The sequence below is a fragment of the Rhinolophus ferrumequinum genome, chromosome 20, assembly GCF_004115265.2.
Source record: "Rhinolophus ferrumequinum isolate MPI-CBG mRhiFer1 chromosome 20, mRhiFer1_v1.p, whole genome shotgun sequence".
Classification (NCBI taxonomy): Eukaryota; Metazoa; Chordata; class Mammalia; order Chiroptera; family Rhinolophidae; genus Rhinolophus; species Rhinolophus ferrumequinum.
In genome coordinates this window covers 51,458,697-51,474,818 of record NC_046303.1, presented here as the reverse complement: position 1 = coordinate 51,474,818, position 16,122 = coordinate 51,458,697, and the positions used below count along the sequence as shown (strand labels likewise).

The window sequence follows — 16,122 nt, the reverse complement described above, 5'->3', positions numbered from 1 at the left end:
GCCTGCATGGATATATAAAATGTTGACATTATATTAAATGTTTTGAGTCAAATTAAGTACTGGCCTTGATCATAGTGTGAAGAAGAGTATGGTGGCGTCCTTTCTATGTGCTTAGGAGTTTAGTAAATGTTTGCGCGAGGGTGAATGTAAGTCAGATAGGTACTAGATACAAGTACTGGCCTGGCAGTGTGGTCAGGCCAGCACAACTCTCATGGCTCCGCCTGTGGAGCTGACCACTTCAAGATGGAATGTGTCTACTTGTCCCCAAATTACCAGACTCTTCAGTAAAACCCTCATCCTCACACCAATCATTCATGTCCCCAGAGAAACTCTTGTGCATGTATTCTATGAAGGGCTTGTCTTTCTTCCCAAAATTTGCTGTGGTATTGTGTGCTTTGTGGAATCATGGAAATCTTTTGTTTGGTGGGAGAATCTCTAGTTCAAAAATATGTCTGCAAGTCCTCGTGCACTGACCTTGAACTTTGGGAAAGACCAAAAAAGTGCAAATCTGTGGTACAGATCTCAAGGAAGTGGGTGCCCGTACTTCTCGCAGTCCCTTGCAGGTTGTTTCTTCTTCTGAGTGTCATAGGTGTTACTTCTGGATGAGGCTGTATGGATGAGGCTTCCAGAGGGGGATGCTTTTATTTCTTTGCTGAATATCTGTGGAGGCCACTGGCCCAGCGGTAGCGACAGCAGCGTTCAGTGCTCCGTGGCTCTGGTTGCCGTTCCGTGTGAGACATTGAGAATTGCTGCACACTTTGTGTACGTGTTGCCAGAAGGTCACTTTGGCGGAAGGGCTGCCGTACTATCAGAAAGATGAGTAATGAGTGGCTGGCAGCTAGTGGTGTTTAACCAGGTACATACAGAAGTGTCACCTCTGCAACTTGTAAAAAAAAGGAAAAAAAAGAGAGAAGAAAAGTCACCTGCCTGCTGTGCAGAGATTTGGGGGTTGAAGTCTGAAGTTTGAGCAAATTGAAAAAAAAAAAATCTATAAGTGATTGTGACATGTACTCTCATTGAATTGCTGGAATATTTACCTCAGTAACCAGAAATTTATTTCTTTTCTCCATAGCAGTTATAATAGGGTACTGTCGTTACCTTAGTATCCCTAGAAGCACCAGTGCTATTTGATCAAATTGTGGAAAGCATGTTGGGTGGCAAAAGCAGAGAATCATGAGGCGTTCAGTCAGCTGCTCTTTAAGGGAAGAAGGGAAACTGAAATAAATGGCCAATGACAACAATAGCAACCCCTGAAAAGTGATATCCCCAGACTAGGAATCTTCTCTGGAGGATGTGTGTTTGTTACGTTGTCAGTTAATTGGACAAAGAAGTAACGGCAGGGAGCTGCAGTGGGAAGGGACCCTTTGAAGAGTTCGTAAGAGTAGGTGCTATTTGATAGGGTTAGTGAGGTCCAGGACGGCCTCCCTTAATTATGAATGGCAATAGTCAGTGACAGGATATTGAACTGCTCTGCAGTGACTGAAATTTCATTCAAGTTTCCTTTCCCTTCTGTTGGTCTCCTTCCGCTTTGTTGGAGGAGGTCCCTGGCCATCAGCTACACAGACTTGGAATTCAGATGTTGAAAAGCATGTAAAAACCCAGGATTTTCCTTGGTGTATTAATCTGTCTAGTTAAGAAAGACTTTTTTATTATTGTTTCTTTCCCAAAGAAGTAGGCAATTAGATATAAAATGAAAGAAAAAATCCCTACATGATTGCCTTCTGGCCAGAACGTGTGACCTGCTGCCACAGAAACATCTCTGATCAGAGAAGTGATGACAAAGCATAGTTCTGTTAAAGCAGGGTTCTTTGCCACACGCCTAAGGTTTAATCTCCCCCTTCCTGCCCCCGAGGGAATTCCATCTAGCATTGTCAACCATGTCAATTTTACTGGAATGTCTTGAAACATCTGTAAAATACTGATTTAAATAGACACTGTGGTACTATGAAAAAAACGTGTTGTCTTTACTGTCTCTATCGTATTCCTAGGATTGCATTTGCAGTTTTATTTAAAGCAGATATGCTGTTTTAGTCTCTGGTAGGAACCCCTGCTAGATGAAGGTGAATGCTTTGGCCATGCTGTCTGGAAGGATGGGATCCCTGAAACTGCTGGCCCCATTCTGTCATGGAAGAGTCATTCTTTTGGGTTGCAGAAAACAAATGAAATGTTTCTGAAATGTTTGTGGTGTCCCTCAGAGAAAAAAGAAACTGTGGCAGAAATACAGCCAGAGAAGACCACTGTGCAAAACAGTGAAAGGGAAGAAGAGCAGCAGAAGAGAAACCACATGGAAGCCACAGAGCCCTCTGTGTCCGTTTGATGGCAGAAATTAGGATGTGGGACACCATTTAATTAACTCATTTGTTGTGACGTTTGGATACATCCAAATGAATATTTCCATCTGCTGACTACGGCGTTCGAGTTTACCCCACGAGCTCAAAAAATCTTTTCCCTTTACTGCGGACTTTGAGTATATATGCATAAAATAGTCAAAATATCAACTTTTTATTTTTTGTGGATATTTGACACATTTTGGAAAAAAACCTTGAAATCAGTGAATGCAGTGAAAGGGTTAAGAAGCTTTTATTCTCTCTCTCATCATGCTTCTCAGTGGCTCCCACCAGGCTCCCGATCAGGGCGAGACAGTCCCCACCCTTTCTCCACAGCACACCCACTGCTGCAGCTGCTCTGTCTTCACAAGGACGCCTCCTCTCCAGGGAGCACCCTCCCAACATTCCGTCCTCCTTCTTCCCTGCCAAGTGGCTGTAGGTACATTGGAGGGTTTTCCTGTTCTCTGTGAATACCTTTTGTCTTTATTGTCTGCCCTATACAAAGAGGACTGACTATAAAACAGTTCCCATGTTCTAACCCTCTGCACAATGTATCCCTTTATTCATTCTGGTTTCCCCCAGCCTTCATTTTGTTCTATTCACTTATTGTTACTTGTGTAGATGCCCTGCCTCCCCAGTTAGATTATAAGGTTGCTGTGGACAGGATTGGTTCCTTCTATCTGTCTTTTGTGCCCCTCCCCAGGGTTAGGATGATGTATAGTGCAGTGTTTGTGTAACTTAGCTTGGGTTCTCTAGAAAACAGAGTCTGAGGCAAAACATACGTGGGAAGGCTTCTACGAGGAGGAGCAGTTCCAGCGCAGCTATACTGAGGGAATAGGGGAAGCAAGACCGCTACAAGAGAATCTGTTACCACGCTGCCTGTGGCTTCTCAAGAAAGCACAGCTCGTTGCTCTGTGACATACATGTTCTTGCAGACAGCCTTTGGAACCACTGAACTTCACAACACTTTGTCACAGGGAGGAAAGGCAAGGTTACCCCATTGGGCTTTACGTCCCTGTTTCCATCACCTCTGGTGAGCCTGTGGGGAAGCCAGATCCTATCCGCGGCAGCGTGGTGCTTCATGGGAACCGTGAAGTGATGGAAGGAGCCAGAGCCTCCGTGGGACCAGTCAAGGTTGGCTAGGGTGCCAGAGCTGCTGTCGCTCATGCCACAGGCTCATGACAGAGATTGAGCCAGAGTCATCACGCCCAGGGAGACGGAGACAGCGAGTAGCATTGGAGCCAAGGTGGCAGCAGGGCCAGGGACTTTACATGGAGCAAGCAGCCAGAGGAATGGTGTGGGGGAGGGGCAGACCAAGGTGGAAAACCATATATATTGGGTCCAATACGGCACCCAATAAATAGATATTGGCTGAACAACTAAATGTAATAAATGATAAATAAATGTTTATTCACTTCTATTGGTTAATGCTTCCTATGTGTTTACCATACCAGTATTATTAGGAGACACAAAGGGAGATTTAAGAGTCAAGACAAATTAAATACGTAAGTGTTGAGAGATCACAGTAGATAGAAGAAGAAAAATGTTAGATCAAGGGAAGTAATCAAGGAAGGCTTTCTGCGAAGGTGAGTATTGAGTTGTCTTTTGAAGGCTGTAATTGGATTGATACAGAGGCAGGCATTGTCTGCAGAGGTCTCTCAGAGTCTTAGAATCTGAGCAAAACGACACGTTTGCGGGTAGATTTTAGACATCTGCTGTGATTGTTCAGCTTCATTATTTTTTTAAGAAAATGAAACGTTCTAGAAAATTGCTATTTATACTTTGGCTTATACTCCAAACTTTGACAAAACCCAAAGATGTTTATTGCCTTTGAGATTGGAAAAATTAAAATTAATGGTAGCTAGTATTATCAAAGAGGTAGAGAAACAGTTTTCTTATACATTTTTATAAGTGTGTAAATTATCACAGCCTTTTTAGAGATCATTTCAGTATTTTTTATCAAAATTTGAAATACAAATAAATTATTGACCCAGAAATTCCATCTTTTTGTAATTTATATATATATTTATATATTTACAAGATTATCCATTGCTTTGTTTTGTTTCTAATAGTGACAATGTGTTCAATGAAATATCTATCAGCAATGGAATGGATAACCAACTAAGACACGTCATTTTGTGTGTTTGTTAAAAGATGTAGACCCATATGTACTGGTATGGAAGGACTGCAAGACACATTGTTGTATTGAAAATGAAGTTGTAAAAGAACATATATAGTATCACCCAGTGATATAAGACACAACAAAGAGCAAAAAAAAAAAAAAGGTTCCAACCTAAGAATTGGGACAAGAATTGGGACATTTCTCTTTTTATCTGTTTACTTCTGCATGTATTCCCTTGTCTAAATTTTAAGGGGGAAAACCCTCAAAGGTACCATCCTTTAAATAAGAACCAAAGTTCATCTCTCAGAAAGGGTCAGAGGAAATTTTCATGTTAATGCCAAAGAATGAAAAAGGAAAAAAAAAGGAAAGATAATTGGGAAGAAGCCATAGGTAGCTCTCTGTACCAGTGACATTTCACAGAACATTTAGGATGAGGAATTCTTTTTCATGAATTGAAGAAAAACAAATGCCAACTCATTAAAAAAGGCCTTTTATAGACTGAAGTAATAGAAAGTTGGGAAATAGTATCAAAAATAAAATAATTCAATTCACTGTGGAAGGAAAAAAATTTTTCATAGACTAATACTGAAAACAATGAAATTTTGATTTTACTGTGCAGATTAACAAGTTTTATGCGGACGATATGGAAGATTTTATACAAACTGTTTTGTTCTAAGGATGGCATTGCAAATGAGATATTTTTCTTTTCTTATTCTAACTTAAATACTGACCCTAGGTAGAACTAACATAGGAGAGAAAATCAGTTTCAAAGATGATAGGACCCCTTATTTCACTGCTCCTGATGGGGGCTCAGACATGTAGCCCCTTCTTCCACACTTGCTGTGACAGGGGAATCATCCCCAGCAGTTGACCTGTTCTTTCCTTGGGCAGCTCTGCTTGTTACAAAGTTCTTAGTACTCTATCGAAGTAAAAGCTACCTCTAATACACATTAGAATGAGCTTTAAAAATTGATCAAGGCCCAGCCCCCTCTCTAGGCCAGTGAAACCCCGGGGAATCGGGCCCAGGCGGCAGCATGTTTCCTCACGTGTCCAGGGAGTGTCATGGGCAGAGGGGATTACCAACTACTAGACGCCTGGAGGCCCATCATATTTTAAAAGAGCACTCTCATGTTCCACCTCCATCTCTTCTCCAAGAAAATTATCCTCCAGCCTTCATGTGAAATGGCTTGTAATGTTTTAAAGGTTTGTGTGATGAATATCAGTTTATTCTGAAATCACTGTAACAGGGCTTTTCTTTATTTAGTGAAATACAGTTGTAGTGACAAGAATCAGGTTACAAGGGAACAGACCAAAATTCAATCGTGGTCTATCTAGTATACACACATGGGCTGATATTTTTGTATCTATACTTTAAGAAAGTTTGACAACTTGAAATTCAAAGTCTCCCCAGTTGCCTGGAGACTGGAGTGACCCGAGAGACAGCGTCAGGGGTGAAAATGAAATTGAAGAGCGATGCAGGCATGGATCTAGAGAGGCAAACTGTGGGTGTCAGACAGATGGGGGCCTGGGGAGGCAGTGTGGAGAGGAGCCCTAATTTTTAGGATGAGTGTAGCTGTCTATGGCAGGCTGTCAGTAGGAGGGAGCTGTGAAACGCACTCAGCTGGTTGTTGAGAGTAAGTTGCAAGTTGCTTTTACTTTTTTTTTCCTGTAAGGGATATAAAATATTTCATCCATTTTTGCTGAGGTAAAAACAAGTTCAATATTGCTTCATTTTAGCCGAAGTGGTGATAGTGGTTTGGAAATCAAACCTTCTCCCAGTTTATATTTCTCTTAATAGTCTGCACACATGCACCCTAACCTTACTCGTGAATTCCTGCTTGGCGCTCGCTCATTCATTGCCTCTGACTAACGGGGTCGTGTTCCGCTGGGGCAGGCTGCGGCTCCTTAGCCACCTTTTCTACCTTGTCAGGGGTTGCACATGCTGCCTCACTACAGGCAGCTCTCTGGACATGTCCCACTTCTCGTTCCCCACCCAGAGTGCTTCGGTTTCTGTGATTTCCGTTTGTGGTGCCTTATGGAGGCTGGAGGTGACAAGGAACTGAGAAGCACCATGCCTGTGACTGCCACAGTTCTGTCCCTGCCACCACACAGTTAACTCAAGCAAATCATTTCCACTTCTTTTCTTCCCATCCCTTTCAGAGAGTGCTCAGCCTTGGTGAGTAAAGAAACCCTGGGCTCTATGGCCCCTTTCCAGCTGGGTGCAGTTCCATACTACACTCAAAGCCAATACCATTTATGTTCAACGTTTCTTGTTAATAACAGAGTGAGACATGTGAGCAAATATTGAATATTAATTTTCTCTCATAAGAGGGCTAGGCAACTTTATTATGGACGTGAAGCTGTGTTGTATCTGCAGATGGAGTGCGGGCATAGAGGCTCAAATGGCAGGAGGGGTGATGGTGCCCGCTGGCAGGAAGCTTCCAGTTTTCTGGGACAGCTTTCCCCACATTCTTGCTAAAAAGCCTGTGCCCAGCTCAATGGCTTGTCAAACAAGAGCAAAGCCTCCTGAATTTGAACCACTCTCAGGAGACTCTGTGATCGCTCTGTGGAGCCACAACATGTTCATTTTTCCATTTCCTGTGTTTAGTTTTTCCTAGCTAAATCGATATTTAAACCAGTTTGTGAAGTAATCTAGTTTAAATCCACTTAAGAGAATGTTTTACTCTTAAAAAGTAGCAGTTCCACACCTATGCATGATCTAATCTGCTAAAACAGTACCTGGTACACAACAGGCTCCTTAAAGTTTGATTAATGAATTATTACAAATTATTAAAGCAAAACTCTACATTTCTTTTCTGGGTAGCACTTTTTAAAAGAGCAGATTCGTTATTTGTACTTGAAAATGATAAAATGACTTCTTTAAAAATATTCTCTTATCAATTTCATATCAATTTATCAGTTAAATTTGGGAAGATTCATTATATATTAAATCAGTGGTTCTTGAATTCACATTAGGATCCTGACCCAAGACCAGCTAAATCAGAATCTCAGGTGTGAGATTTGGGCCCCTGGGGTCTTAAATTTTTAACAGCTTTATTGAGGTGTAATTGACATACAAAGACTGCACCTATTTATAAGGAGCAGTCTGATACATTTTGACCACCTGTGAAACCATCACAATCAAGATCCCGTGTTTCCCTGAAAATAAGACCTAGCCAGACCATCAGCTCTAATGCATCTTTTGGAGCAAAAATTAATATAAGACCCAGGATTATATTCTATTCTATTATGTTATACCACGTCTTATATTACCTTATGTAAGACCCGGTCTTATTTTACTATAAGACCGGGTCTTACATTAATTTTTGTTCCAAAAGACGCAGTAGAGCTGATGGTTCAGCTAGGTCTTATTTTCAGGGAAATATGGTAGTGCACAAATCATCTGTGCACTGCCTAAGCACCAGCAGGATTGAGAACTTCTACAGTGGAGACTCAGAATCATGAGCTGCTTGAGGCATGTCATTGGTAGCTGTTTTTCTCATCTAATATTAATAATAATAATAACACCAATGAAAATAGTTATTAATAATTTCACAGTCTAGCCCTTTGTTTCTTTTGCGAATAACATGTCTCTTTTTTGAGATATAATGTGACCGTGTTAAGACAAGAAGAAACATTATCATTTTTTATATCAGGCTGTCCATCATTGTTTCCCCTAAACTCTCTGTCCTGGGAAATAATATCTCCACACATGGTCTGGGCCTGGGGACCAATTTGTGCATCTGTCCTGCTCTGATATGTTCATTGGAAAATTCAAGCTTTCAACAATAATCTGAGTTAAGAATCAGCCAGTGCCACTTGATCACATGATCACATATAAAGGAACAGACGACGCATTGCCCAAGTACAGATGTGTGGCAACTGGAGATGCAGGGCTGCGATGGGAAAAGGTGGGAACCAGGTGGGACGCGTGCTCGTGCTGCTCTGAGCAGGCACCAGCCTGAAATCCTCTCAGTTCAGTTGATCACAGATCTCGATGAGGGGAATGGAACTTCAGAACTGAATAATGCTCTACATGTCAACTGTGTCAGAATTTTGCTGGCTGTTTTTCAGCCAGTGCCAGTAAAATAGTACATCTTTAGAAAATGATATAAAAGAGTCAGCCAAATGGGATAGCATTAATAGCCAAGATTAGGAAACTGGTTAAATGAATATGATTTTTTAATATGGTAAAATATTATACAGCCACTAAAAATGATTTTGTAGAATATTTAGTAACTTGGGGAAACGTTCATTTTATATTGTTAAGTGAGAGCAGCAAGTTAAAGGTTGGTGCAAAAGTAATTGTGGTTTTTGCAATTTTTTTAAAACCTTTTAAACTGCAGTTACTTTTGCACCAACCTAATAAATCCGTGCACACTGTATGACACAACTTCTACTTTAAAAAATGTGTATGCAGACACACAGACATATAGGAAAAATAAAACATTTGCTGGACATACACCAAAACGTTGACAATTTTTATTTCTGGTGGTGGAAGAAAACATTTGCTTTTCACTTTTTAATTTTTCTGTACTTTTCATATTTTAGAAAATGGAAACACTTTATCAGAAAAAAAATAAACATTATTTAAAGTCAGCTGTAAAAGTTCCCCTAAATAAAAATAAAACCCTGTCTAAAACAATCCAGTCAAAATGAGGAACAAAGATAAAATTCATTAGCATTCCAGCTGCAAACGAGTGTGCATTACCCAGTAGGCACTCACTAAATGTTTTTTGAGTGATTTGAATAAGTGACCGGAGCTAAGCAAAATAAACCCCTGCTCAAGTTGGAACTGTTTCAGTTGCTTTTCAGAGTCATCAAAGCAGTTTTGTTTTGTTTATTCTATTAAACTCAAGTTTGAGGTCGCAAGGCATTTGTATTACTATTGAAGTGTGTTAACATTTCATTTAATTTTGACTCCAACTATTTTTTAGGACTGGGCGGTATGCAAATAAACAGGTTTCTGCACATAGGCTGTTGCATTAGCTCCTGAAAACTCATTTCAGAAGTGCTTCAATCTAAAGGGTGTTCTCTCCAATGTGGGAGAAGACATGAAGTGAGTCCACAGCCCTTGTATGTTGAGGTGGTTAAAGTGGCTGAAGCACAGTAGGAAGTCCTCAAATCCCTTACGTGTGTGCCTCTTATTCCCAGCCCTCTGCGCTGGACCTTGGTTCTGTCCACTGCTTTTGCCACCCTCAGCTTCCATCTCCTGGTGTCTCTCCTTATTGCATCTGTCTTCCCAGCCTTCAGATGTGCAGAGATCTCTGGCTTCTCATCTCTGCTGCTCCCTGGAGTTAACATTCTATTTCTCCCCTTCCTTTCCCTGCCAGCGTCGCAGGGAGTTTGTCAGTGGTCACTGCCTGGTCCCAGCCGCAGTCCTGTCTCTGTCCTCTGGACTTCACACACAGGCACCTCACAGCTTCTGTGGCAGTCCCGGGAGGCCAGGCCTATTCCTGTCTGACACGTTTCTCCCTCTACCTCAGAACTCCTAGTAGGAACACAGCAGGCTATGTGGGACGATTCCCGAGACTTCAGGGCATCCTGAGTTCAAGACCCTGGAAGGGTTTGCAGAGGCCCCTGGCTTTTCCTGCCTGTGGGACATATTTCCACTAAGTACTCTCTGTTGTTATTTTTTTCCCCACATATACCTCACATCGAAAGTTAACTGCCTTTTCCAACATTGAAGTTTTATCTCTCATCTAGTGGCGTCCCCTCCTTTGTTTAATGACTTGTTTGCTTGTTGAATAATTTCAGCAGAAATAGAAGAGGCATGCCGTGGCACAGAGTCAGACTGGGCTCAAATCCCATCTCTGACATGGACAAGCTCTCTGATTAGGGGTGCGTCACGGGACTCGTCTGTGTGTCGTAGCTCCTGGAACTCTGGTGGAACAGTGGCGCCCTCGGGGATTTCTCCTGTAGGACTGGAAGAAGTGCTGGCTGGGAAGCCTTTATCTGGGCATGAAGGTTACTCGCTGAATGCTGGAAGCACTTCCTTTCATACTGGCTGCCTCTTTGCATACCTGAAAACAGGTTCAGAATAAGGAAACTGCAGTGAGATGTGAGTGCCTAGTAGCTCACAAATGAGTGCGATTCAAGCTGGTGTCCCAGCAAACTGCCACATCACACTTCATGAGCCTCCCGGCTGTCACTGTAAAATCACACCACAGATAACAAGACCAAGTATGCCAAGTGTCTTCTCTCTCTGCTTTACTCAACCAGTGTGATCTGTCCAAAGACTTGGAAGTTACAGAAAACACACCTAATGAGTATTAAAGCAGCGGGGAGTGGTGTTCAGATGCTGGAAGCTGTCAGTGCTGTCAGGTCACTCACAGCCATAGTCGTGGCGGAGGCAAAGGGAAGCATCACATTTCCTTCTTTTCTTAGAATTGCCATCTTTTCTCATCTCGGCTGCCAGTGTCTTATCACAGGATTTATAAGAGAAGAACAGTCTCACTGTTCTGGAAATGGTAGAAAATGTTCCAGAACTCTCTTAGCATTCTTCTAGCAATGAATCCAGTGACTTCCTCCACATTTCTTCCGGGTGGCACTGCTCTCGGGGTGTTTATCACTTTCTGACACCTGATAGTCATACAACTTTATGAGGACCTAACATGCCAGCCAGTTACAAAAGTAACTGCGTACGTGTGTTGGTTTGTAGTCATTTATCTGTGTAAACAACGGCCGCACCTGTGGGGTGGTGGGAGCAAGGTGGGACCAGGAATCAGAAAGCTTGCCTCTGGGGTCCTGGCTTTGCCACTTCCTATCTGTGGTGAATCACTGAGAAGACACCTGTTCTCCCTGAACCTTTATTTTTATCTATAAAATGTCGAGAAAAATACTTGTTTTTCAGTATTAAGTGAGATTACTCCTGTGAAAAACAAACCACAAAATGCAGTACAGCACAAAATGGTATTATGCCTCCTTTCTGTCTTTGAGCTGCTGAGTCTGTCATCTTGGTGTTTCTTGTGGCCCCCAGGGAAGTACCTTGTCCTTAGTGGTTCTAAATAGTAATTGTTAAATGAACAGTTTAATAATTCAACACAGCTGAGAAAAAGAAGCAAGCCAAGAAGGCCTCTGTGTGGTCAGCAGACAAGGCGTGGATTCTACCCGTCCACTCATGTGTTTTCTCTCTGGACTGGTCCGTGAGGCCTGACTTACCTCTGAAGCTTTCCAGTCTTGCTTTACACGGAGCCAGCCCTAGGAAGACCAGAAGTATCCAATTAGAGGCAGTGAGGATGGGTTTGGTTGCCCCAGGCAGGCACACTGACCACCATGAGCAATTGGAGTTTGATAGCTTGACAGAAAAACTAAGGAAAGCAGATACGAGAATTTAAAAAGCCCTTCAATGCGGGGCTTTTTACTATAGGAGAGATCCCACGAGGCTTACTGAAAGCTAAGTTAGACAAAGCAGTTGAGATCTTTGGAGAACAATTTCACTTTGGCAGGAGTATACCAGATGACCTAAAATGACAGATTCTGCTAATTTCCATGATTGCCTCAGGGAAGGATGAAACTAACGTGGCTCTGTTTTTGCAATATGTTTCTCAAACATAACTTCTTGGTCTGCTGCACAGGTAATTACTCTCACTACAAAGTTCGTGTTGCCAATTATCTCAACTATGACCTAATTTTCTCTAATGATGCTGCAACCTAATCCTTCTGGGTTTTGCAATCTCTCCCAAGTAAATGTTAAAACCTTTATCCAGTAAATGAATTGCTTGGTTATGTCAGTTTATGAAGCTATTTATGTCTTCAGGATGATTTGCAGTCAATTTGGAGAACTGGTAATTAGTAATTTTAAGTAATGACTTTGATACTAAAATAAATTTCTTTGTTATTTATTAACTACCTGTTTTTCACTTTTTTTTATACCACTATTTGCTCTGAAATAGTTTTCAATTCAATGTTTTCATCATAGTATTAACATCATTCTGGATGGTATGCTTATTTAATGTGTAGGTAACATGAAGGTGAAAGGCATAACAAATATTTTGGAAGGACAGAATTGAGAAGCTAAAAGTTCTGAGCAGGTTGGAATAATGAATTCCATTTTAAAAAGTAAAATATTAATGGGGTGAAAATAAAGACTTCACTAACTTCTAACAAAAATACCTACAAAAAGATAAGGGAGACATTGTCAAGCTGATATTTGGCTATTAAGACTGCTGGTAAATAAGGTGCTATAAGTTTAGTCCATATGTGTTTGGCATTTGGGGCTGTCGAGAACAGAGATTCACTCAGAGCATGATAAGTAAAAGGGACTTACCACACAGCATCCCTGTCTGGATCTGGAAAGTGGGAAGTTATCAGGGTTATCAGAAAATTATCTGATAGTTATAAGGCAAGGTCAGGGACTGACTCCTCTCTCTCACGGTCTCTTCTGGCCTTTCTGCTTACCTCTGCACATTCAGTATGTTCTCTAACTCTGGATATCCAGCCCAAATCCAGAGAGCTGGCTTAATTGACTTGGCTGATTATCATCTCTTTTTGAGGGCAGAGACCTTTGCACAAAGTTACCTCATGGATCATCCACCAGACTCTGCGGGACGCCCTTGAGTCAGTCGCACCCCTGGTCCTATCGGTGGCCACCTCTGCTGAAACAGCAGTTTAGCCCCGCCTTTCAGAGCAGTGGGCTGTGGTTGGGGAGGGTCACACGAGGATGCGAATGTGGACATGTCTTCAAGGGCCAGAATTGGGACGAAGAGAGATTCAATTCCAGACGTCTCCAAAAATGCTATAGACCATAGGCAGATGGATTGTTTAATGCGATGACCTTCTGGGCCTCTTCCGATTCCCAAAATTGTGGGTTTTTAAATGATTTTTTAATTTCTTCTCAGGAGTATCTAATGAAAACCATCTTTTCCACATTATTATTAGAATGAGCCATGAAGATAATTCTGCCACAGTATAATTCGGAATTGCCTAAGCCAGGTATCAGAAACAGTAATGCTTTTGTATAACCTCTTAAAGAAAATATTTCACCTGTGGAATATTTGTAAATTAGATAGTATTCTAGTCAGTAAGAATGCTTTAAAGCAGGGGTGTCCAAACTTTTTTCAACGTTTTTCACCAAGGGCCATATTCGGTAAAATACACAAACAACCGGGCCACTCACTCGAGGTGAAGTGCGTATTGCCTCACCTGGTTTATTTAAGTAAACTAAATATAGTTTTGGAATTTGCTGCGGGCCAATAAAAAGTGGATTTAGGGCCGCAGTTTGGACACCCCTGCTTTAAAAAAGGAAATAATTTACATAGTGTAAATGTGATGGAGCACCACAAATACTTCTCTAAGATGACCGAAGATGAGTGTAAGAATGTTTGGTAAATTTTTTCCAGATGAATTGTAAATGATGTTCCAGAGATTTCTGTTAGGCCTGTCAACACCTATGTCATGATGAACTGAGTCGTTTAGGGCAGATTTACATGATGACTCTTCAGATAGTTGCCTGAGTTGAAATCTCCAAAATAGTGTAATTAAATCTCAGCATTCAAACTCTATTACTTTGGAAGTGTGTGTGTGTCTGTTCTGAAGGGGGAATAAACATCTTTCAGTAAAATGTTAATCCTCTCCCAAACAATAGAAATTAGTTACTTAATCTGAGAAAACTTGAAAGCTTTGGGAAGACTCCAAGATGCTTCCGTTTCCACTCTCCAATGTGAGGATGCATTTGACAAAAGAAGACGGGACAGATGCTGGGTGGAGTAGCCATGCCTCCTGCTACGTGTTAACTGCGTTTGCTCCAGCCATCATATGGATAGAAGAGAGATCAGCTCTGTTAAAATTCTAGTTCTACCATTCAGGAGAGAAGACTAAGCTCTCCTGACTTCAGTTTCCTCGTTTATATATTGGAAATAATAATAATAGCACTGAGGTCGGACAGTTCTTGTGAGGATGAAAACACTACCTAGTACAGTGTCCAGCTCGTACAAGTACTCAATAATTGAGCTACTTGGATTATTTTTTATCTTTATTATCCCTCAAGGGGTTGGAACCCCGAGGTTATGCTGTCCTCTGCCCAGAGAGCCATGACGTCTGTCCCTAGTCACAGGTGTGGCTCCACATCTCCCATCATTCCAGCCCAGCCTGAAAGAGTTATGTCCAGCCCCAGTTCATGATCTGACTTTCTCTTCTCCAGAAGTCTTGATTCCATCCTGGAATTTGCTTGGACCTTGCAGAAGTCACTGTATCTCTCAGAGCCTTAGTTACTTCCTCGAGAAAATTGGGAAACTATTTAATATTATAGGCATTTAAAATTTTGGATATTATTCATTTAAATTGAATTTTTTTGAGAACAAACTTGAGTTAGGTGCGAAATGTGTAGAGAAGATAATGTTAGAGCCAGACGACTTTCTCTCTGACTTTTTTTCTTTTGAAAAATGGTCTGTGCTTGAGCTCCATCCCAACTGAAATTCTGATTTAATTGGTCAGGGATTTCTTTGGCCTGGATGGGGCCAAACCATCAATATTTTTAAAAAGCTCTGCCCCTCCCCCCCCAGTGGTGCTAATATGCCCCAAGGTTGAGAAGCACTTAGCCAGGCCAAGGTCAGGCTACGAGTGGCTGAGGCAGGTCTGGCTCTCCCGTCGTATGCTCTTCTCACTACAGCCTGACCCCGAGTTCTGGTTTCAAAGCGGCTTTCTGAACAATCCTTTCTGTGATTTTCACATAAAAGGGACCTATTAAACACTCTCTGCAAGCACTCTGTTAGTTGGTTTCTGTTTAATTACGGTTTCATTCTGTGTAGCTCTCCCCAACCTTGTGCTTGTTTTTCTGATTCCCAGACGCCTGTTTTCTCACCGCCTTCAAAGCCACCTCTAAAATGTAATTGCATTGCCGAGTTCTTCTCTGACATCGTCAACCTCGATCAAATACTTAGTTCTTCATTGTTTGTTCTTTTCGGTCTGTATTAGACTCTTCTCAGCTGCAGCCTGTGTGTTGCTGTGATTGTAAAGCACAGTGTATCCCATGGAGTATGAGAGCAGAAGATCAAGTGCCTAGTTTCCTTTTTGATTTGTGTGCACGGTTGTTTCCTGCTATTAGGGGTCATTCAGACTTCTATACCAAAATGTAATTGGAATTATGTTACTTTTTTTCATTACCTGTTGCCATTAAGTTGTTTAAAGTTTCTTAGACATTGCTGTCCTTAAGTACAGTAATGCTTGGTTCAAATTAATCATGGAATTGAATACGTATCAAGTTCTCCTTGTCCATTGGAGTAGGATAATAGGATGAAATCTTAGGCTAATAGAATTAACTAACACAAAACAATTTTCACTGTTTTGTGTTTGTTTCCTTGACAGGAATCTTTGTGACATTCTTCCTCCGCAGCCCCCTCCCCTGTTTGCTGCAGACTTGGACCAACACTTCTCTCAGCTGTTGGCATCGTCCTGAGAACAGGACAGTTTCCAAAGTCAGAGAACTGTCAGGAGGCTCGGGACCTATGGATCTTCTGAAGGTGAGAGTGAATCAGTTCTCTCTTTGTCTTTAGAAATCTAAATTAGCTGTTCTGTCTCCCAAAATATACTGCTTAGGAAACAGTGAATAAATGAATAGGTTATTGAAAATTCTCTATAAAGAACTGATAGTTTTTCAGGAGAATTTTTTAGTAGTTATGAAGGAAATCAACTGGCTATTTTGATCAAACAGAAGTTTATTTGAAGTTGTAGCTC

At 41.5% G+C, this 16,122-nt stretch overlaps 1 protein-coding gene across 22 annotated transcripts in view; it reads left to right on the top strand.

The window, feature by feature from the left end:
* The window catches only part of NRCAM (neuronal cell adhesion molecule), a 300,745-nt gene that overhangs the window by 52,165 nt on the left and 232,458 nt on the right, over positions 1-16,122 (top strand). For 21 of the 22 annotated variants that reach the window (XM_033088240.1, XM_033088238.1, XM_033088235.1 and 18 more), the window contains exon 2: positions 15,754-15,908. The exons of the other annotated variant lie outside the window; for it this stretch is intronic. The gene's annotated coding sequence lies outside the window, so the exon portion shown is untranslated. The remainder of the gene's footprint in view (positions 1-15,753; positions 15,909-16,122) is intronic. 22 annotated transcript variants of the gene reach the window in all.